The following is a 25,599-nucleotide window of genomic DNA, read 5'->3' on the forward strand; positions in this document are numbered from 1 at the left end:
CAAAAGGCCTCAGTCAGAAGCAAAGGTGCCCACTGACATGATGCATTTGCTTTAAACTGTTCAGACAAAATTACTGGACACATAGATATTGTAGCATTGCTGTGAGAATCTCCAACTCCCCAACTCAATGCATTTAAAAATAATGGATTGAGTTCCATCATTCCAGAAAACCCAGTTCTGCTTTTCCACACATCAGGCCTGACATTAAGCATGGTGCCGAGGTGAACAAAATATTTTCTCCCTACAGATTTCTTTTGTGTTTCAAACAAAACTTTTGTATCAGACAAAGAAAACGAATTTGAGGAATTTTGTTTTAATTCAGACACATTGGAGGGTTGAACATGAATATCATGTTTAAGATCATCCACAACATCTCAGTCAGACTTTGACTAGGCCGATCCAAAACCTTTTTTTTTTTAAAGACATTTAAAGGGGGACTTGTTTGTGTGCTTTGGGTCATTGTCCTGCTGCAGAACCCAAGTACGTCTGAACGTGAGGTCACAATCTGATGGCGGGATTCCTTGTTCCATCTATTACAGCAAGTTGTCCAGGCCCTGAAGCAGCAAAGCAGCCTCAGACCATCACACTACCACCACCATGTTTTTACTTTCAGTATGATGTTCTTTTTCTGAAATTATGTGTTAGTTTTACGCCAGATGTAACGGGACTCACACCTTCCAAAAAGTTCCACTTTTGTCACGTCAGTCCAAAGAATATTTACCCAAAATTCTGGTCCCATGTTTTCTCCATTTGTAAAAAACAGCTCTCACTGTGGTCTTCTGGATCTTAAAGCTGATAGATGGTCAAAGACTTTGTTTTCTCATCTGTTGTTAAATTTCTTCAGATCAGGGCATAATGTGTTTCTTTTTGAGATCTTTTAGCTGCTTCATGTCAGACAGGTTCTATTTAAGTGATTTGTTGATTCTCCAGGTCTGACTGTGGTTTCCTCTAATAATAAAAATTATAAAATAAATTAAATTCTACTGTATAAATATGTACACAAACAAGTTATTGGTAGAAGAAAGATCTCCAGCAAGGACAGACGTTAACCCCACCCACATTGTTCACGACATTAAAGCTTCAGTTTATTGTATTTAATTACTTTATTTGAATATTTTATATAAAAAATTTGACACATAATGGAAAATATTTACCAAGTTACAACAAAGCTGCAACTCAAAAAAAAAAAAAGTAAACTGATTCAAGAGAACCACAGAAATTGACACTGATAGATACAGTAAAACCAGTAAAACAGCGAAAGAAAATTTGTGATAATTTCTTTAAAACTCTGATAAATGTTGTGACTGGAAATATAACATGAACTTGAGACCTTCCAATGAATATATGCTGTATTTATTGCCTATTATTTTAATTATTGTTTTTTTTTAACTATCGTTAGTTAGATGTTTTAGTAAATGGTGAAATATAAGAATAAATTAAGCACCTAATTATGCACAAGAATAAATACCCAATTTCTCTCAATAGGGGTTATTTAACACCTTACAATAAGTGTTACAAATAACAGTACTTAGTACAGTAAAAAACTTTGTTAAATGGTTAAGTATTTTTTTAAGTAATTATTATTTTAACTTTAGTTGATACATTATTAAATGTTTATTCTTAAAAATACTCTAAGTAATAATAAAATAAAGCATTAGTTCAAAATGTTGTAATGATTAATAATAGTGTCAATTAATAGTTAATTGAGACGTTCTGTTGTAAGTACTGTTTATAGATGGACCATTATTGAAAAATGTTACCTGAAAATATAGTATTAATTAAAAGATTCAGCTTATTGATTAAATAAATGTGATAATGATTTGCTGGTTCAGTAACCAATCACATCAGCTCCATTATTTCTAAACACAGTGAGTGTGGATTCATGTCTGACTGGTGTATCTCACTTCAGAGTATACACTATTCTGAGGACGTCCGCTTTTCTTCTTCCTTTTTCTTTTAGATTTTTTCTCAGCGAAGTTCAAAGCAGCATAATTCAGCTCTACATCATCACCAGGTTCCTGTAACGAAATCACAAATCCTTATATGTGTATGTTCCTCCTGTGGTCATCGCATTTTATTATTATTTTTATTATTATTATTATTATGTTTATTTGTATTTAACCAGGCAATGGCAGCCTGGCAACCAAAGTTCACTCATGCTAAACCTCAATACACCTTTTTAACCCAGATAAAAATCTAGCTTGAGACCAACTGATCTTTGATGGTTAAGGCGGTTGAAAGCTGGTCATCCAGGTAAAAATATAACCTATACTGGTTATTTACCTTGGTCAGTTTGGTCATGTGTGTAGACCAGCTGAACCATGTAACTCAATTAAACACACACAAAAACATTTTTATTTATTGAAAACTGCTGGCCAACCTGAAGTTCTTGATGCTTAGGATTGTACAACAATAAAATGTGTAGGATTTTCAGAGCATGTAGAATTAAATGTTTTATTTTCCCCCAATTGATATAAAATTGGATATTGCACAACAATAAAAAAGAGAGGACAGTATGTGTAGTGAAACACTACCAACCCATGTAATAACAGTTGGTAAAGATTATGTACAGTTGTAGAGTTTTTTTGTAATTGAATGTGTGTCAAGGTCCTTTTAGACATTAATAGCAAGTTTAATAATTTCTCTAAAAAATAAAAAAAAATCTAAATCTGGAAGTCTTTTGAAAAATGTGAACATTTTTGGAGGTTCTTTTGTTCAATCCGAGCAGCATAAATAATTTCTGGGAATTTAAAAATTAAAACGCCAGAAATGTTTGACGTTTTTGTAAATTGCTGACCAAACTGGGATTCTGGAAGCTTGTAACTGTGCAACAATAAAAAAAATACAGAACCTTCTAGACATTTGATTTCTAGGAATTAAGAAAAAAATAATTTTAGATTTATTTTTTTAATTCTTATCTCATAAAATTTAAGGGCAAACCTGCAGAACCCACACAGCATTCCTAAAAAGAGTAGAGTGAGTAAATATTTATAATTGTTTCCATTAAACATAATTAGCCTACCTGGAATTGTAATCCCTCTGCGATTGTGAGATCCTGGTGAGATTTATTACCTTGAGAGACGGAAATGATGTCATTATCACAGAAAAAAAAAAAATCAAATACAAATTGTGTGTATGTGTGTGTATATATGCACCTCTACAGTGTTCGTAACCATTTCTCCATCGCACACAAAAGCAGCACAGTGTGATATTCCAGATAACACACAAGCCCAGTGCCAGTCCCATTCCAACGAGTAGAGAGGAATGTGTTTCTGTAAAATCACATTTTCAGTGAATAAAACTGAGAAAAATATGTTTAGTTTGGACGTTATAACCAATTCAATCCAATATTAAAAATTGAATGTATATAATCTACTTTAATAATTACAGTGACATGAACACAAACTCGAGCGGCAGTCTGTAAATTCTAGAAATCGTTGCTTCAGGAAACGGCGTAGATCAACCCATGTAAGGCCTCATCTTACGAGGGAGACGGAACACTAACCACAGTGCTTTTTTATGGAAAATATAATAAAATAAAACATTTATTTACGCTCTTTAAATAACTTTAAAGTTAACTTGTAAATATTAATTATATTTATATATTTGCTTTTTGAAAGATGTTTCCAATATCCTTTTTTTTTAATAAAGTTGAAATATTGATCATGTTACTTTTTTGTAAACAGAAAAGGAAATATTGACGTCAGCAAAAGTGTTTGCAGTTCTGCCCAAATATTGTATAAAATCCCTATTAAAACTAACCCGTGGCCACAGCTGTTCCATTCCCGATGATGATCCTCCCACAGGTCTCCACAGCGCAGTAGTAAGTTGCAGCATGGTGGTTGTTGGGGATGTTGGGGGAGAAGTTGTACACACTGCTGTGTTTAGAAGAGCTGATCTCACACTGACGGCTGCTGCTGCTGCTGCTGCTGCTGTTGTGATGAGTGAAGATGATTTCAGGAAAGGATGATCCTGCAGCAGATCTGATCCAGAACACTCTCAGTTCTGCTGATCTGATCTCAGAGAGAACCGTACACTGAAGATTCACTGCTTCTCCTGGAGGAACCGACTGCAGTGCTGGAGTCTGGAGAACTGAGATGTTGAACTGTGAATCATCTGGATAATACATAATATAGAGGGTCAATGTGGATGTGTGAACTTTCTAAAATAAAATAATGTGTTAATAAAAAAAATATGGACACAGTAGCTGAACTGACGTTTATTAAAACAATGATTGGAATTAGAGATGCTTAGATGATTTTTATTTGTATATTTAGGATATAATTAACTATATTCATTTAGTATTGATCCATTAATCATTGATGTATAATTGGTATCTTCTGTTTTTTTTTTAATTTGTGGATATTTTTTTACTTTATATGATTTCAAAGCTTAAAAGAAATAAATACACTACATTTCTATATTTACTAGAAGTATAAATAATAAAATAAAACTAAATAATATTTTTTGTAAAAATGTACATTGCATCCCATATTTAAAAAGATAACTTCACAAAATATAAAGTCAGTAAGGTGATATAATAAAAATACATTTTATGTTATTTAGATATCTTATTTTTTCTACTCTTATCCTGAAACATGAACCAAACTCTTTGCTTTATAAGCCAAATGCTTTTAAATCAAACTATTGTATGAAAATCTCACTAAAATATATTTTATAAGTTCAGATTCTTCTTGCACAGAATTGCCATTAAATTATTGCAATGGCCTAAATTGACTTTTTGTGTTTTTTACTACTAAATATAGTTATATATTTACATTGCATCCCATATTAAAAAAAATATTGGATATTTTCATAAAAAAACATTATCAAAATATAAAATTACTTTGGTAATGTAATACAAATATTTTTATACATAAATTAGATGTGGAATTTAAGAAATTGTATGTTTCTTACAAAGAGAAAAATTGCTATACCGTATGTAACTTATTAGAAGCCACCAAATAAAAAATCAAATGTATTCAATTGTAGCCAACAACAAAAAAACACCTTTGCCAAACAACAGGTCTTATATCCATTTTCTTCATGTGTTATACAGTCAGATTTTATTTTGAAATGATTGTGGTATTAATGGCAATGCATGTTTAGATGGTTAGTGTGTTCAGTAAAATACATTTAATTTAGAAATTTATTTAAATGTTTTTTTTTATTCTACTCTTAACCTGAACCATGAATTGCACAAGTGACAAACTTTTTTGCTTTATGGACCAAATGCTGATAAACTGAACTATTATATGAAAATCTCACTAAGATACATCTATAAATTCAGTTTCTTCTTTCACTGAGCTGTTTTTTAATGAAATTGCATAAAATTATATATTTTTTCTTTTGTTTTTTTTAAGGAGTGTTTTTATAACTTAATTTATAACTTATGCTGAATAAAATAGTGATATATTACATACTTAATAGATCTATAAATAGATAGTGATTTAAATTAATTAATTCATTAATTTTAACTTGACCAATAAGAAATTAATCTAGACCAAGAGATCTATTGTGGAACATTTTTTATACCTTTATTATCACTCTTTGATAAAAAAAAGGCAGTTAAAATATTTTTTATCTGTGGACACCACAGGACTGTAAAAAATGATGCTTAGTAATTTTGTTCAGACTTTTTACTGGTTTCAACAAAACCATATATTTCAGCTTTAATAAATCACCAATATAAGCTACATAAATTATAATTTACCTAGAAATGTAAGACAATTAACACTGCAATGTTCTGTTCATTAATGTAAATACATATAAAATCATGATATTCACATACTGACTGATGTAAAAAGATACATATATTTACCTGTAACAGCCAAAAACGTTCCTTTATAAAAGCTGATTATTTTTAATGCAGATGTTGCACAGTAATAAATCCCTTCATCATCTTTAGTGGTGTGAGGTATAGTCAGACTGATGTGTTTTTCTGTTCTCTCCAGTTTAATGCTGGAGTTTTGGAAACCTGGGTACAGGATTGTATCCATAGTCCTCCCCTTGAGTGCCATTTCCTGAGGAATCTGTCCCAGTGGCTGTTTATACCAGAGAGCGTCCTCATACTGGTCAGGTAACGTACAGTTCAGAGTAACGGCCTCCCCAGAGTGAACCGAGACCAGCGACTGTCCCTGATAAATATCCACAGCTCCTGCAGAAACTAAACAAAAAAATATATAATCAGAATTTATTGTCAAAATTATTTTTAAGGAATGTTATTAGTAAATAATTAAAGTACATAAATATTTTCCTCTTTTTAATGTGTAATAGACACTCACATATCTTTATATAGATGCATAAACTGCAGAGAATCCAGACTGAAGTCGTCTTCATGACTAAAGCACTTGAAGCAACTGATATTCTGAACAACACAGTGGAAAGAAATGATTGACAGGCCTGAAGCTGTGAGATGGGGTCACAGCATATCCACCTCATTGGTTCTCACCAGTCATGAGCTACTTTTCCATTCACCTGTTTGTAACCTCCTCTAAACCCCCGTCTTCTTTTAACTCTTATTTTAACCCTAGTCTTATACAGTGATGATTAGAGTACAAAGACATGTTAACAACTAGAACAGACCCATTGAAACATGGATTTAAGTAAATCGGAAATTTTGTTTAATTTGTAAAATAATTAGTGGTGTCAATCGATTAGAAAAAAAATATCTGATTAATCACAACAATATTTTATGATTAACTGCGATTAATCACACTTGTTTTTCTTAAGATGCAAGATTTATAGCGGATATTTTAATGTAAATAAAATTAATTTGCATTGAAAAAAGTCGTGTGGTCACATGCCTGCTCTGATACAGTTTGTGAAATTAAACTCCACCACTTTTTGGACAGTCACTGATGCAGCATTACTGGGAAGCCTGTGCGCTTAGTAAGGAGTGAATTTTGAGCCAAAAGTTCCACACAAAAAAATAAAATCTGCAATCAAAATATTAAGAATCAAAAGGTAAAGTTCTATGTTGTCAGCTAGTTACCAAGTCAGTGAACTACTAAGTTATTTAGTCAGTGAACTAGTAAGTTACCTAGTTAAGGAACTAGTGAGTTACCTAGTCAGTGAACTAGTGAGTTACCTAGTCAGTGAACTACTTAGTTACCTAGTCAGTGAACTAGTAAGTTACCTAGTCAGTGAACTAGTGAGTTATCTAGTCAGTAAACTAGTGAGTTATCTAGTCAGTGAACTACTTAGTTACCTAGTTAGTGAACTAGTGAGTTATCTAGTAAGTGAACTACTTAGTTACCTAGTCAGTGAACTACTTAGTTACCTAGTCAGAGTCAAAAGTCTTTAACAGAAAAATCCAAAGAAATCCACAGAAAATTAAAAAAAAACTGACAAAGACTGACAATATCCAAACTGAAATAATAACTGCAAAGGTTATAAAGTAATAAAGTATATTTAAAAATATATATTTGCTATATATATTTTATATAATTTTTTATATTTTATATTTTTTCTCTTTTGAATTTGCAACATACAATTTTTCTTCTGATTTTAAAATTCACTCCATAGCTTAGAGGAAAGCACCAGATCCCCAGCTCTGATACATCAGATAAAGCTATATTTACTGTAAATGGCTTTTAGCCAGATTTTAACCGTGTTTTTTAGTTGTGGCGAGCCTGTTTTATTTGAGTTAAATCTTCAGTTGGAGTGGACATTCAGAGTGACAGCGAAGTAAATGATGAGCTGAGCCTCAAAATCACATCTGACTTCAGTCACAGAAAATCAAACAGGAATCTGGTAGTATTAACTCTTCACCAGATAATGAAAGATAATGAAAACTGATCTTTCTGAAGTAAGCCTTCATCTATCTATACCAAAAAAACATAATGGGTGACAAAAATAATTAGGATTTTTTTTTTTCTTAAAAAAATTCTGTTCCACCATATTATAATATTAGCACTATTGCAGCAGCTGGAGTCAGTCCATAACTGCTGCACCATTTGTAGCCAGCAAGTGGTTCAGCTTAAATAAATTTAACTTAATTTAACTAGTTAAACCATTAAAAAGTAGCCACTAATGCTAATGCTCCAGCTTTAGGGAAAATCTGCAAGTCTAAGCTTACTGTAAATAATCAGAAGCGCTTTACTCACCCAGATTCGTTTTTCAGGAGGAAAATCTGTGTAGATTTTAATCCAGTGCTGTTTGACCTGACTGTTTTTTTTTTTTGTTTTTTAAAGAATTACAGTTTTATTTACTTACGGTAGCTTAGCCTTACAGGTCTCGCCACCCAGTGGCCAGACCTGCTGAGTTTATAAGGAAAACATGGCAACATCGTTCCTACTACTAGTTACTGCATCACATAAAATACCCCTAATAATCTAGTTTGCTTTATGTTTGAAAATAGACCAGAAAATAGACGTTTATTTATAACGTGCCTGATAATCCAGTGCTTCTTATTGTGTGAAAAATTGTGTAATCAAACCAAGCTAACTTTATATTTTGGAGTAAAGGTAATTAAAATTTCTTTGTTTTTACTATGTTTAGACTAATAATAATAACAATAATAATAATAATAATAATAATAATAATAATAATAATAATAATAATAATAATAATAATAATAATAATACTGATCTGCATAAAATTTTGTTATTAACACATTACCATGTTTTAAATGTATTATAGAATTTGCTGAATGTGCTCTAGAGTGACTCCTTCCTCAGATTATTCCTCTACATCACCTTGTTGTTGTAGCAGCAGCTCCCCCATGTGGCCACAGTAAAATCATCAAGTCATCAGCATAAATATAAAGGATAAAAAAAAAACACTTTATTTTGTGAATTCAACGAAAACAGAGAAATATATTTTGACTCTGCAAATTGTTCAATTCTGGTTGTTTTGTTTTCAGGTCTTTTTCTATATTTATTCAATGTTTTCTCAAGTTTGGAAAGCGAATGATCTAATCATTTCCATTCATATAAACTCCCCCTTCACTAGTAATGCCCCCAACACTGGGAGGGTGAGGGCTGATGCATATATGGGTAGGCAGTGCACTCTGAGGACCAGTTAACAGATGCCTGTGGTGGCCAGCATTACAAAGGGGTTGATAATGGGAAAGGGCACCACCTACTGTACCCACCCAGAGAGAGCATGGCAACTGTACTCTCTCAGACTCCGGCGGCTGATGGAGAAGCAGCATGCTTAATCCAAGCAGAGCTCGACCACCCTATCTGCTCATTATTTTGTCAGCCCCCTTAATTTAAAATAAGGCCTCCGTGTCCAAGGCCCCACTTACTTCACATTAGGTGTCACAGGTTGTGTCAGTTAGTGCCCCAAATCAGAAGATGAAAATAAAGTGTCTCTCAGTACAGGAAAAGTGTGAAAACACTCCACAATAGTGAACTGACAGAAACAGCAGTCAGGTCAACCTGTGATCGTTTTTCTCGAGGAGGAGACCATTAATAAATAAGAGTATAATTAATAAATAATAATAATAAATAATAGAACCACAATCACAAGAAGATATTTAGAGGAGGTTGTGCAGAAGACTCCATAGCCTTAACATATAGAATATAGAGATATTTCAATATAGTGATACAATATATAGCTCAATTCAGGGGTTGCCTATGGTTCAATATATCGCAATATATTGTGGAAGTGTATGCAAGGCGATATACTGCATAAGATAACACACTTTCACATTTTTTAAATCATTTTAAATTAGAAAAGTTTTTACTCAAAATACTTAAAAATACTGCTTAGTAGTTAGTGGGGTTTAAACAGAACACACAACTGCCTGACTTCATTATTTACATGTACACTAATAATTATCTGTATCTGTATTTTTTTGCTTTAAATAAGTAAAGTTTACTTTATTTTTACACAAAATACTGTACAATACTGCCTCCTAGTAGGCGGGGTTTTAACACAACCATTGTCTGACATCATTATTTTTCACTTGTAAACTACTAATTAAAAAGTCTGTACAGTATAGCAACAAAAAATATCGTAAAACAATACAGTGCTGATATTTTCATATATCACAATGAAAAGCTTTCCAGCACCACAGTGAACATGCAAAAATACTTAATCACAATCTTAAACACACCAATAAGTTTCCTACTATTCCATTCCACTTTAAAAAGTAATGCATTAGTTACGTTCAAGTTGGTAAGAACCTCGTAGTTTCAGTTCCACCTTAAATGCTGGAGCATATTGACACAATCACTCTAATGTTAGATTATTGTACATTTTCATTACACCTTAAACAGTGAAGCAGTTACATGTGTCTAGACGAAACTGCTGCACCTTTTAAGGAATAAACAGGGGTGCATTAACAAATTAGGAAACTCACAAATGATCTTGGCACTTTTCGTCAAAACAACTTTATGAATAATATAACATTAAGAAAGCCATTAGACAGCCTAAAACCTCCACTAGATAGAGAATGTGTTGGGGAAATGAAGATGAATATATGGATAGATAATGATGATAATATTGTGGCACAAATGTGTTCAACAGGTGTGATTTACCTGTGATTAGTCTCTGTGAATGTATGTATTGTGGTTTAAGCAAGAAGAGAAATTTATATATCTATAAGCAAATGAACAGTGTTGTACATAGTTTAAGAAAATATTGAATTAGAAACACGTTAATTCCCACATTCATATATGTAAATAATCGATGATCATGATTAATAAATGAATGTGTATATATTTAGGAAACACAAAAGGTAAAAGATGTTTTTTATCACAGCATATTTTTTGCAGCTAAACAGCTCATAATGCTCCAAATAGCTCTTCTAGTGGCTAAACATTACTTTATCAAGCAATCTTTAAAACAGAAAAAAAGAAAGAAAAAGCCATGTGACTCCCCCAACCAATCAGCTTCAGCTTATTTTCCTTTTAGTGATTTTGGCTCTTTGGTCAGTTACTTTCTTTTCAAGTTTGCTTCAGTGAAGATCTCTGGAGTTTATTTTACAGAAATGTCTCTGATATGGATTTTCCTTCTGTTTTTCCAGATAGTCTGTAAGTGTTTGAATTTCTTACGCTTTATTTTGGTCATTTGTACTTGTTTTATGAATTTGTGGTTAACTGTGTTTGTTAAAATGTCAGCCACTTTTTTATTCTTATTTGAGATTTAATTTCTTTTATCTTCCAGATTCTGCTGAAGCTGTGGATTCTAATGAGCCGTCATTTGTCTCAGTTGATTCTGGTAAAACTGAAACTCTTATCTGTAAAGAAGAAAATGCTGGTCAAAGACCTAAGACTTGGGTTTGGTACAGACAAAGAGCGGGACAGGAACTTCAAGAAGTGGTAGTTCAATTAGATAACAAAGAACCCACAAAATTATACAACAGATTCGAAATAAAGGAACTTTTTTCCCTGATGATTAAAAACGCTACTAAAGATGATGAGGGAATGTACTTCTGTGGATCTCTGGATAAGAATGTACTGAAGTTTTCTAATGGAACATTTTTAGCTGTGCAAGGTAAGATTTGTTTGTGTGTGTGTGTGTGTGTGTGTGTGTACATTAATAAAAAAAAAAATAAAAAAAAATCTTTCTATCTACTCTTTATTCTACTATGTATATTTTTGCACTTCTGTTTTATTAGGATGTCATGTGTAAACACCGTTTGGGTTGCTACTTAACCGTATCTTTCAGTAGTACTCTTATGGACATAAATCATAATGAAATCCACAAAGCCATGTCAAGATTTTAATTTCACATTCTACTGTATTTGTAGAATCTCATTGTTTTGTATTTTATCTAACAATCACATTATTTAGGCTAAACTCATGTTTATTTATTTTATTGATCAGGTCATCCCCAATTAAACATCTCAGTGATCCAAACTCCAGTCTCAGCATCAGTTCCTTCAGGACAGCGAGTGAATCTGCAGTGCTCCGTCTACCCTGAGAACCAATCAGCAGAACTGAGAGTCTTCTGGTTCAGATCTGCTGCAGGATCATCCTCTCCTGAAATCATCCACACTCATAACTTCAGCAGGAGCAGCCGTCAGTGTGTGTACAACTTCTCCAAGATCATCACCGATGAGAGCGATACTGGAACTTTCTACTGCGCTGTGGCCACCTGTGGGAGGATCATTGTCGGGAATGGAACACCAGTGAACTTGAGTAATTGAATTATTATTGATTATTTATGTAGTGAAGGTAAAATCATGGACTGGAGAATGAATATTAGGGAGGTTTATTGAGTAAAGTTACAGATAATAGTCAGTTGTTAGTTTCATTTGTTAGTGTCTTATCATCAGTCATGTTTACAATATTTAAATGAGCAGTTGTTTCTCACTTAATTTTTAATGTTTTTTTTATTAACGAACAACCAAGTAAACGTAAATGATAAGCTTATTCTGTGGGTTAAATTGCTGGGGACAAATTGAGGGTGTTGGTAAATTTAATAATAACCCGAAAGGTTAACAGTTATTAAATCATCATTTCTTATAATTGAGCTGTATATTAAAACTAAAACAATTATTCTAATGTTTATAAGTAACACAAAGGTAACAAACATTGTTCGGACAACTTGTAAGTTCATTTCTGTCTTTCAGAGGGGCCTGTGGATCTCATTGTGCTTTATCTCGGAGCAGCTCTGGGACTGTGTGTGGTTGTGATCATTGTTCTATCTGTTTTAATCTTCAATGGTAAGTGTAGATATGTTTTGTTGTAAAAGTTAAATTAATAAATGCTGAAGTTTGTACATAACAAAGGAAATAAAACATTTTAAAAATATACCATTTCTTTTTAAATCTCTGATTTAACTCCATAAATAACTGGATTTTTATTTTTCCATTGTAGTGAGACCTCAACAAGATTCACTGTACGAGAATGTGGACAGTCAGGTACTGCTTGTTTCCTTTTCTTCCTTCATTGATTTATCATGTGTTTTAAAAAATATTGAAACTAAAATAATTAGAAAATAATTTTCTATGGTTGATTTGTGTTTGTGTTTATTGTATCCAGGATACTGTGGAGCTGATAATGAAGAAAAGGTACTCAGGAGACAGTGTGTACTCTGAAGTGAGCTACTTCACAGTCGATGATGCCTATCAAACTCGCTAACCATCATCTCTTGCGTTTGCCTCACGAGTTTGTGAAATTATTGTATTTTTTATTTTTGCAGATGAGCAAAAGTAGTTTAGCATTTACATTCATTAGCGATGCACCAATATAAGCATTATTGGTCAAAACCTAAACTCAACAAAAAAAAAATATTTGTCCAAAGCCCTGGATGACACAAACACTGGATGCCACATTTTTGCCATTTGTACACCATTGCAAAATCTAACCTTAAAAAAAAATGAGTTGCTTAAAAAAAAAGCAATTTAAAAACTACAAATTTAAAATATGTATACACAATATTGTTTAGTGTAATTTTTCCTTGATCAATTTTTACTTGATCAACCAAACACCTATGTGTTTTTTTGTATTTTTTTTGCCATTTTTAGCTGAATGATTTTAATTGTCTAATATTGTGTGCATCCCTTATTTTCACTCATTTCTGATTCGTTGGAGTTGAGTTGAAATATTAACTCGTCAGCAAGAAATAATTTCTGAAAATGTTAAACCATTTTATTTTATACACGTCAGTCAGTGCTGACTGCAAATCAGTGCCATAAAAAACCATAGGCCTATTTATAATAGAAGCGGATGCATATAAAGTGCTTTAAAACAACTACTTTGGTTTATTTGCCTTAGCTCTTCCAAGGCATCACTTAAAGAAACATTTAAAGAATCTGTGTTAAAGGGCAAAACTGTGAGGTGCTGGGTTAAAGATGAGTTTAAACTGTGCGATTGTAGAAGTTTTTATTTTTTTAACAAGGTCTCAGTTCTCTAAATGAAGGCGTTAGAAGACAGTTTTGCAGGGTTTTATCTGCAAGATCTTTCACACGTGGCCGACGCTCTCATTAGTTTAGACACTGTCTGATGTGGTGTGATGTGGAACAGTGGAAACTGAATTTTAGATTGTGGAGCGAGTTTCTACATTATCTGTTTAGAATAAGACTGTCATTCCTCTTCAGAGCTTTGTAGAATAGGGCTGATGATTCAGAGCTCTGAATTTAAAAATGCTTCATTTAAACACATTTTAAAGTTGTATTGTACTGTTGTACAGTTAGATAAAAAAAAATCCTAGAATCATGGGACAGAAAAGCTAAATTAAATATTAAATTTATTATGAGCTTCATAAATACACAGCTTCAGTACAAAACTAAAGAAGACATTTTCAGAAACCTGACATTTTGGATGAGCGACTACAGTAAATGGGGTAAGAGAATTAGATTTTTAAATAAAATCTTTTTGCAAACTACGTCTTTTAAAACTTTTTATTGCTACAGAAAAAAACAAACATTTGTTTTAGTTAAGGGGAAGAAACTTCTGTTCTGCATTTTATTTTGAATTCTTGCTTTCTAAAAACTATTTTTATATCATGAACTAATTACTTTTGATGTTTTACTTTTTGTGATATACTCTGCTACTGTTATGTCATTATTGTGCTTTGAAACATTAGATGTGTTGATTTATGTTCATCCATAACATTTATCTTTTTATAATCCACACAGAGATTGTGCTGTGTAATGAATCTGTAATAACATATTGAAAAATGTATTAAAAAGTGAACTAAATTGTTTCTTGCTTATGAAGCTGAAAGATGATTCTACTGTTTATTTCTGACTGTATGCATGCATTTGTTTCTTAATAACTCTTTGTATATGCACATAATAAAGCTTTATCTATTTACTTTTACGTGGTATGAGTAAGTCATTATTTATGTTAATCATGTAAATGCTTGAAATCTATTTGTTAACTCTGAAAATGCTCAATAATTTCTAAAAAAAAGCTGGTGCCTTAAAGAAGTTCACTCCGACTCACCCATACCAACATGGAGACATTATAACTCATTCATAAGTAAATTCATAAATATGTGTTATTATTTGTATTTTATTTGAATATTTCACAGTTCTGCATGTAATAAATGAGAATGGCATGCATGTGTTGCACATTGTATTCGTAAAACTTCATAGATATGGTTTTTGTGTGGGAAAATAAAGAACCTTCTACAATACTTAACACATCTACTGAATTTAGCTTAATGGAATAAAAGCTACTCATAAAAATCCAAATACTGCTTTATAAATAAATTATTAATTGTTTATACATGCGTCAAATACAGTGCAACACAACTTTTTTGTTATTTTATTATTTTATGCAACTTCAAAAATTACACTGATAACTGGTCTAACTGAGCAACAGGCATCAAATTCAAGATATATTAATTAACATATTCAAGATATTATTATTATTTTATTCATTTATTTTTTATATATATATATATATTTTTCACTTTTAATTTAATACTGGAAATTTTGCTTTGTGTTGTCTACAAAAGATAAAGGACACATTATATATTTTGTTATTTTTTTTACTGAACAACTGATAGTACTGAATGATCTACCTTCATTACAAGATAGTAAACTAAATTATTCATAATCAATAATTTAATATGTTCTAAAATCTAATTATACTGTAAAAAAGTTTTCTTCTAATAATATATATATATATATATATATATATATATATATATATATATATATATATATATATTTGATCAGTTGATTAGGGCCTAAAGATTTTTTTTTTACATTTTTAACTGTATAGAACATCAGTGATCTACACAATTAATTATAAAAAAAACCTAAATATAGTTTAATCTACAGATTACAACAGATAACACATAAGAGCACAGCAGAGTTTATTTTCCAGGAACTGATATCAGCACTCACACAGAGAGTTAAAAACACCAAACAAGGTTATGAGTGAAGCTGACTGAAGCAATCATGTGATTTTAGATCACCAATGAGGTTCAGAAGAAGAATCTGAAAAGCTAATACTGTTTAGTGTGATGTTCAGTTGCTTGGTTTTAATCGTTGTGCTTCAGGTTTTAGCTATGGCTGTGTTCAGGACGACTCGGGCTGCAGTTCTCATCATACTTCTCTACAAAATATGTAAGTTACATAAAATTATCAATAATAAACAAATCATTAATTAGCAGCAAGTAATGTAATGTAATGTAAATGGTATAATGTATTTAAGTAGCTTTTTGTGTATCTGTACTTTACTGAAGTATTTTAATTTACGGACGTTTTAACATTCACTTCACTACATATGAAACTCAAATATCTGAACTTTTTATTCAGCTACATTATGCAGAATCTAAAAGGGGTCTTTATTTATTTATTTTATCAGTTCATAAAAACATAACCTATTAAAATAAAAGATGCACCACCAATCTGGCTCCAGAACTTGCTTTGACCTGCTGGACACACAGCAGTTGCCGAGTGCAAGTTTTACTCACATGTGTAAAATTTTGAGAAGACTATAAAGCCTATGTATGAATATATCGAATATACAGAGGCAGTGTAGTAATGAATTCTCTACATTTAAAGCTTAACAAACATAAATTACTCAAAAACCTTAAAATAAAACTTTCATTGTTTACAAAAAATCTTATGTAATTTATTTTCAGTTAATGTTTTGTGATAATGACATTTTTATTAGACATTAGTACCCTTCCTGCAACGATCCCATTTATCAATCTTTTTGGGAGAAATCATATTATTACATTTGTTTTTCCATTATTTATTATTATGCTAGTTTTCATTTTTACATATATAAAAAAGTTTTTTAATTTTTTTTTTTTGAAGAAAAAAGGGAAAAAACTTTGGTATTTTTATGGGGTTCTCAATTGGAAGGGCTCAATTATCATTATATTAAAAAAAAAAACAGTTTATCAAAAGTGACAGTGGGGTCTGGTTAAAATATTTAATAATAATAATTTGTGAATTAAATATAGACCAATAATAAATCATGGTTTTAATCATTTTGTTTAATTTTATGATAATTTCATTTTTGATAGTTTGATAATTTTGTACTTTTACTGAAGTGGGGCTTTAAAATGAGTTTTGCTGTATTTTATCATCAGTATTTCTTCTTCTATAAATAAAGTACTGTAGATGGTTTGGGGGTTTTGCCCACCACTGAATTTTATCATTAACTGTTGACTGAACTTTATTTTACAGGTTCTTCTCAAGCAGCTCTAAATCCACAGCCGCTGGTTCTCTCAGTTGAACTTGGAAAAGCTGCTACTCTCCACTGTTCACTTGGAAACCAGTCCAGTGCAGAGGTTAGGATGTGGTACAAGCAGAGACTGGAGCATTCTCCACTGGAAGTGGCTTTTAGGTTAGGAATCAGGGATGCAGTACTATCATCCCAGTGTAACCAGTCAAGATTTAAAGTGCAGAAAGATCCTACAGGCTTTTCTCTCACTATTGAAAATGTTGTTAAAGAAGATGGCGGGATGTACTTCTGTGGAACCGGTGAAGGAAAAACACTGAAATTTTCAAACAGCACATTCTTAACTGTGACAGGTAATCACTTGATTACTTGATAAAAATAATTTTAAAATCACTGATAGCTGGATGTTTTAAAAAATATATATATCATATGTATGAACCTATTGTTTGATGTCACTCTCTTGTACAGTGTATTGTTTTAACTGATACTAATGTATAACAGTTATTGGTAATGTTTATTTATTTGGAAGGTCTATTATAGATTCCTCATAGATGCTCAACTAACATTCAAATGAATCTCTATTAAATGTAACTGAACTCTTACCTTAAATGATTCTCTACAGAACCAAACCCTACTCCTAAACCTAGCCTCAAACATTAATCCAACCTTAACCCTAACCTAACCCTAACCTAAGTTTAACCTTAATCTTAGCCTAAAATTTAAATCTAACCCTAAACCTAACCACAACCATAATTCAACCCGTAAACCTAAACTTAACCTAAATCTTAACCTAAACCTAAACCTTGAATCTAACCCTAAACCTGTCCCTAACCCTTAACCATAACCACAACCATGAATCAACCCTAAAAACGTAGCCTAACCTTAATCTTAACCTAAACCTTAAATCTAACTCTACACCTAAATCTAACCTTAAACGTTAATCAACCCTAAAACCTAACCCTAACCCAAACCTTAATGTAAATCTTAAATCTAACCCTAAACCTAACCTAAAGCATTCATTTACACTTAGACCACTAAGCCTAAACTAACCCTAACCCCACCATATATCAACCATAAAACCTAAACTTGATCTAAATCTAAACCCTAAATATAACCCTAAACCCGACTCTAACTTTAACCTTAACTTAACATTAATCTTAACCGAAACCTTAAATCTTACCCTGAATCTAACCATAAAAGGTTAGGATTAGAGTTAAGATAAGAGTTGGGTGTTGAGTTAAATTCAACAGAGAATCCTTTACTTTCACCTTAGAGTTGCAGTTAAATGTTAGTGAATTGTTAGTGAAATGTTAGTTGACCATATTTAAAGCATGTATAATGGACCATCTAAATAAAGTGATACCTAATTATCATGTAATGTAATGTAGAAAATGTATCAGGTCTGTCAGGCGCTTAAAAACTGGAGATTTATAAAATGCATGATATACCCACTGCTATATTAAAATATTTAAAATAATATTAGATCCCACTGTATACACTTTCAACAAAATAATATATCACTTTGTCTGTAGTGCTTTAGTCAGAGGGGTGGTATTTTCAAGAATATATATGTCAGTAGATTTAGAGAAGTGATATATATTTCTAATGTGAAATAAAATATTTGACTTTGCTGTTTTACATCTGCACTGTTTATAGTTTTATATATATATATATATAAAAACTATATTCCAAATCTCACACTGTTACATGACATTACAGATCAGTCCAACATCTCAGTTCTCCAGACTCCAGCACTGCAGTCAGTTCCTCCAGGAGAAGCAGTGAATCTTCAGTGTACGGTTCTCTCTGAGATCAGATCAGCAGAACTGAGAGTGTTCTGGATCAGATCTGCTGCAGGATCATCCTTTCCTGAAATCATCTTCACTCATCACAACAGCAGCAGCAGCAGCAGCAGCCGTCAGTGTGAGATCAGCTCTTCTAAACACAGCAGTGTGTACAACTTCTCCACCAACATCCCCAACAACCACCATGCTGCAACTTACTACTGTGCTGTGGAGACCTGTGGGACGATCATTATTGGCAATGGGACAACAATATGCTTGAGTAAGTGTTTTTTATGGGGCAATTTACATTCTACCAAATTTGTGAATATTTTAACAGTTGTACTATTTACAAGCACTGTATCAATAAATGGTGAAAAAAGGTTAAACTATTTTTATAGAGATATACAGCTCTGAAAAAAATAGGAGACCACTTAAATATGATGAGTGTCTTTTACCAAATTGAAAACCTCTGGAAGATAATCAAGAGGAAGATGGATGATCACAAGCCATCAAACCAAGCTGAACTGCTTAAACTTTGCACCAGGAGTCGCATAAAGTTATCCAAAAGCAGTGTGTAAGACTAGTGGTGGAGAACATTCCAAGATACATGAAAACTGTGATTAAAAAACAAGTTTATTCTACCAAATACTGATTTCTAAACTCTTAAAACTATATGAATATGAACTTGTTTTTTTTGTTTGTTTGTTTGTTTGTTTTATTTGAGGTCTAAAAGCTCTGCATCTTTTTTTCTTATTTCAGGCATTTCTAAGTTCCTGCAAATAAATGTGTTAAATGACAATATTGTCATTTAGAACTTGGGAGAAATGTTGTCTGTAGTTTATAGAATAAAACAACAATGTGTATTTTACTTAAACATACACATGTAAATAGCAAAATCAGAGAAACTGATTCAGAAACTGAAGTGTTCTCTTATTTTTTCCAGAGCTGTATGTCTTTATATATGTGAGCAAAGTTTGTTGTAAAATCCTCTGTCATTAATTAGTCATTGATTAAACTGCCATTAATTAATGACCCCAATTTAATGCAACAATAGTAACTGTTAATATTGCACGATGACAAATACATAGTTTTAAAAGATTTCTGAAGCTTTTTCTGTAAAAGATGATTTAGATTTAGATAGATACTTTATTGATCCCCGAGGGGAAATTCCAGACATCCAGCAGCAGGTATAATACACAAAGTTACAAATTGAATACACAAAGTTACTAAATAAAATATATAAAATATAAAGATAAAGATACATATAAATACAATAAAAAAATAAAATAAAAATTGAATGTACAATGTAAAAATACAGTCTTTAGTGTGTGTGTAATGTAGAATGGAGGTAGTGCAGTTGAACAATAGACAGTGAACACCAGTTGATGTGCAAAAAATATTTAGTTTTTACTACATTACATAGTATGTGTATTTGAATTACACATGCAGGTAAATTTGAAGAAAATTCATCCTTATAGAATTATAGATTCAACACTATTTTACCATCATCTACTTTCCATTTGAATCTCAGAGAACACATCTATATATTTACTGTTGGGTTTGGATATTCAATAAAATACTGGCTGTATTTGCTGTAATTCAACTATGCAGAAGTTTGGAAACAGATTTATATATTTTACTTAACCAATAATAGATTACATTAACAGAAAATAAATACTGGTTCTCATCTTGTTTTTTGCTGTATAATTCTTGTCTTACAGCTAAATCTGAACTCCCTCTGCTGCTGTTCTTCGGCGTGTTTTCGGGGGTGTGTGTGCTTGTAATTTGTGTTCAGGCCATTATGATTTGTAAAATGAGAAAATCTGGAGGTAAATGTTCATTGAGATCTACAATGCTGAATATTTTTTATTAATTTTAAACTGGTTTTCTTTTTTATGGAATAGAGAAAATAACGATAATTTGATTTTTTTTCATCTACAGACAAACTTCAGGAGGGTGCTGTTAGTGAGAGAGCTCCAAACCAGGTATTTCTTATAAACTAATTATTTATTAGTTACGGTAATATCTTTTATGGGACATTTTTTATGTAATGGTTTATATGTAAAAACTATATATAGAAATAAGTAAGTAATGTTTTAATCAGAGGCTTGACTTGGATTAACTAAATAGTTCTGGGATTTAAACCCATGTCTTTGCAGCTGCTGTTATAAACATATTCATAATGCATTATAAAACAGGATCCATGGGTATTTTTTAATGATTTCAGTATTATTTCAGTAAAAATAATGTGTTTTTTGTACTTTATGCAGTTATAAACTTTGAATGTATTTGAAAGTGATATTTCAACATAACAACAGTATTTTTTGAAAAAAATCCTGAAAATGTTGTTGTTTATTTAACAAACTTTTAAACTTTTAATTTTTTGGTTGGTTTTGCTGCCAGCTAAAAAAATATTTTCTTTTTGTATAGAAATATGTAATTAATGCTTTAGTTAAACGATTAACTGACAGTTTTGGGGTTTCAACCAATATCTTTGCAGATGCTGCTTCTCCTCATTCATCACTGGGCCTCAGTTTGGTTTGGGATGGTTACATGTTAAAATAGATGAGATCACAGAAACATAATTTTTATTACCTATTTTTTGCAGTTTAAACGAGTTTCTATTTTGTTTAGAAGAAAACAGAAACCTTTTTATTCATATTTCGAGAGACTGATGGTCTGTAGCATCAATTAGGCAACATGAAGTAACTCATGAAATAATGGTTAAATAATTCCAGTAATTGTAATTGTGTTTATTTCCACAGAAACATAAAGATGATGAAGTGAATTACGCTCCAATACGAATTACTGACAAGAAAACCCCCAGAGTGAAGAAGGAGAAGCCTGAAGAACTGGTTTACTCTCAAGTCTCCCATGCAGCCGCTCATCGCTCACGACGCTAGAAACTAAAGTTCTGAGGCTTTATTTTTATATGAGAACCATCTGAGATTTTTAATTCTGTGTTTTGTGCTTCAGTGTGGCAGTGTGGGGTCAGTATTGATTTTTTTGTACCTGTAACTGTTTTTACTGCTGGTGTTATATGGAGCTTAAAAGCAGACATAAGTATTTAAATCTGCATTTTGTATTTAAATAAAATGTTCTTGACTTAAAAAAAAACTTCAACTTGATACTGTAGTTAATAAAATGATACATTTAAATAACTTTAAATAACTTTAATAAAAAAAACTGTTTCATCCATTTTTAGACATAAATTCAACTGGATTTTTCTCATTTGGTCTAAAATCATATTTAACTTTTAAGCTCAAAAATAAAAGTTATATTTAAGCAGTAAATTTCACCATATTTCAACATAAAAAACTAAAGAAAACTTTATTGCAACATATTTCAACTTTATTAAAAAGTCAGGTACATTTAAATACTTTAAAATACTAGGTTTTCAACTCCATAGTTTTACGTTCTCTGTTGTATTTTCCATAATGTTTACTGTTGCTAAATTATAATTCAAGTACCTTGTATTAAATTCTGCTTCTAAATTAGCACTTATATTTGAGTAATAATAAAAATCTATCTATCGTTATATTTCCTGTAATACTTTCTGTTCTTTTTGAAATAAAAATATCACAGTTTTATGATTCTATTTTGTATACTGTTCATACTAATGCTCTCTTGGGTTTTTCCTATTGTGATACAATCTTTAACATATTGAATCATATACATTTATATTATATTGAACATTCTTGTGTGTAAAAGCTCGGTTTTACCTGTAAAGATACAACATTTCTGTATATTTATAGGGCTGTGTCAGGCCTACAATTCAGAAATATGATCAGTGATCAGACACAGTGCTCTTTAATTGACCTGAGGAAATCTAAAGCAGTCCACAAGAGGGCACCACAGCTCCTCACACTTTCTGCAACAATGATTATAATTATACAGCACGTTGCTTTAATAGTGTTCATTCTAAACATGTATTTAGACAAGCAGCAATTACTTGGTCAAAACGCACAAATTTACTAACTTACTACTGTAAAAAGAACAACACTGTAAATACATAATGCAGCTTATTTTCAGAAAACCAGCTGCTTTTTCATAATGAACTTTATATTCTGTATTATCCAATGGTTAAAACAGCAGATCTGAAGTATTGACTTTGGCTCAAATAGTTTACACAAACAAATGTAACTGAGTTTTTAGAGACAGACATATACTGCTAATCTGCATTTACAGCAGCAAGAAAAACAAAAACAAAGTTATGAGTAATGCTGCATTAAATTATAGTGTTAAGGTCACAATACAATACGTTTATTGTCTAATCTCTTGGGTTTTATAACAGTTATGTTTTCAAACATATATAGGGCTGCTACATTGTGAAATTACAGGTGAAAACTGTATAGATTTATGTTATTAATATTTTGTGCATGCAGCACATTTTCTTCATTTCCACCTTGGAAAGCCTTACATACCTCTAGTGTTATATGTACCAGTTTGAAGACCGTTGTCATAGTTGATAAATATGTTATAAATATGTACAGCTATATGCATCCCTTTGTCCACTTTATGTCTAAAAAAACGTTTTAAATTATTATTCTTTTTATTAATGTGTCGCTGTCCAGGGTGCTGAAACAGAATTGTGCAGCTGTCCATGGTGCTGAAAACTATGTGTCTTAGTTCAAATCGCAGAAAAAATGTCTATTGAGGATCTATTAAAGTATATAAATACATATAAATAAATAAAATATATAGTGTCACAGTTTCTCACTTAATGTATCTTAATGTATTTAATACACATCACAGTAGGTACATTATCTCGGACAAGATATATAGAGTTTTTAAGTGGGTGGACAAAGTCCAAACAAAATGCTGACTAAAATATGTGACCTTTTATTTATTCTGTATTCTTTCTGCCTTTTTTGGTCAAGATATATTCAAATATTGGTGAATTTTGGATTTTTGTCAAATGGATGCATTTGGTTATTTTGTTTGTCAAAAAAGTTGAACACACTATCCACAAAAATAAATAAATAAAAGAAATCAGACAGACTATATTTATTGTGCCATTACCTTTACACAAGCATTAGGACACCTACACATGATAACCCCATTCTAAACCTTATAAACAGTAGTGTGGAGTCAGTCCCCCTGTGCAGTTCTAACAGTATTTAAGAAACTCAGCAGAGAACACAGAATTTTTAGCCTGTTAAAGAAGAACTTCCTAATATACACTGGTTTGAACATTACCTCTGCACTCAGATGTCACATCTAAGTATTTTGAATTCTAAAACTAAGCCTAAAAAATAAGTAAGCAGTTACTATTATTTAGAATGTACAGAAATGTGTCTCTGCAAATGATGTGAAACTTTACTGAAAAAAAACAATACAAAACAAAAAAATTGACCATATGTGTCCAAAATCTTGAATATGACTGTATATAAACTTTTAACATCAAAGTAACCCAATCCCAACAAACGACTATGGAAAAGTCAGGACTGCAGTTCTGAGCTCCACCACAAGGGGGCATCTAAGTTCCTCAAGCTTCAGCACATATTCAGTCCATGGCCGTTTCTCAATCTGCCTTCTAAACGGGGCTTTTCCTCCCCTACTCCACATGCTCCTCCCCTTCTCCACATGCACCCTCCCCTACTCCACATGCTCCTCCCCTTCTCCACATGCACCCTCCCCTACTCCACATGCTCCTCCCCTACTCCACATGCTCCTCCCCTTCTCCACATGCACCCTCCCCTACTCCACATGCTCCTCCCCTTCTCCACATGCACCTCTCCTACTCCACATGCTCCTCCCCTACTCTACATGCTCCTCCCCAAATCCACATGCCATGCAAGCTATAACTACCAAACCTTGCTTTAATTTATAAGTTATAACTAGCTAAATTAGCTTTATTTTATGTTATAACTAGTTAACCTAGCTTTAATTAAAAAATTGTAACTAGGTAACGTAGCGTTAATTTATAAGTTATAACTAGATAACCTAACTTTGAGTTAACTAGCTAATCTAGCTTTATTTTATAAATTATAACTAGCTAACCTAGCTTTAAGTTAACTAGCTAACCTAGCTGCAATTTATTAGTTATAATTAGCTACCTTAGCTTTAGTTTATGTTATAACTAGCTAACCTATCTTAAATTTATAAGTTAGACCACATCGGGTAATGTTGTTTAATGTTGTTTACCTGTGATCCTCCAAGTTGCTTCCAAGCTGGGAAGCTAAAAAACGCACTCCAATTGCAATACGTTTCACCTTACGGTCCTGAGAGCAATTGTGGCAATTGATAACACAGTAAGCATTCACCATTTCAGCGGATTGTACATTAAATTAAGTAAACAAAACCGAACCATGCCACCAGATGTAGTATCTGCCATAGTATCCGTGTCCTAAAATCCCACAATACACTGCGTTGTTTATGTCTGCTGACATCATGATCCCATTCTTTATATACTGCACACTGTTTTATTTATTTATGTTTTTCATTTTTTGTCAATTTTGTGCCTCATCTTACACGTCTATATCTTGAGGATTTATATTTAAGCAGTAGAAATTATATTTAAAAAATTAAGTAAATCTGCAACTGTGATAATATAATAAATAAAAATCATACAATTGGCACTTGTTGTAAAATCTTTAATTTACTGAATATAAATCAAACACTTCATGTCCTCCAAATTTTTTATCAAACATGCAGAAATTGATTACTGTTACTGATTTGAAATTATTAAGTGGTATAAAGAGTATATTATAGCAGCTACTCAAAGTGTCCTGTTGGAGTCTCCAAAGCCATGCTAAGTTTTC

At 31.8% G+C, this 25,599-nt stretch overlaps 1 protein-coding gene and 1 long non-coding RNA gene across 5 annotated transcripts in view; one reads left to right on the top strand and one right to left on the bottom strand.

Annotated features, from left to right (window-relative positions):
• The window catches only part of LOC125804773 (uncharacterized), a 163,695-nt gene that overhangs the window by 88,926 nt on the left and 49,170 nt on the right, over positions 1-25,599 (top strand). The window lies entirely within an intron of this gene.
• LOC125804788 (uncharacterized) lies at positions 1,385-4,107 on the bottom strand. The gene is made up of 3 exons (XR_007440966.1): positions 3,763-4,107; positions 3,023-3,072; positions 1,385-2,018 (listed from the first exon to the last, which is right to left on the bottom strand). It is a non-coding gene; the product is annotated as an uncharacterized LOC125804788 (long non-coding RNA).

This window comes from Astyanax mexicanus, chromosome 10, assembly GCF_023375975.1.
Source record: "Astyanax mexicanus isolate ESR-SI-001 chromosome 10, AstMex3_surface, whole genome shotgun sequence".
Classification (NCBI taxonomy): Eukaryota; Metazoa; Chordata; class Actinopteri; order Characiformes; family Acestrorhamphidae; genus Astyanax; species Astyanax mexicanus.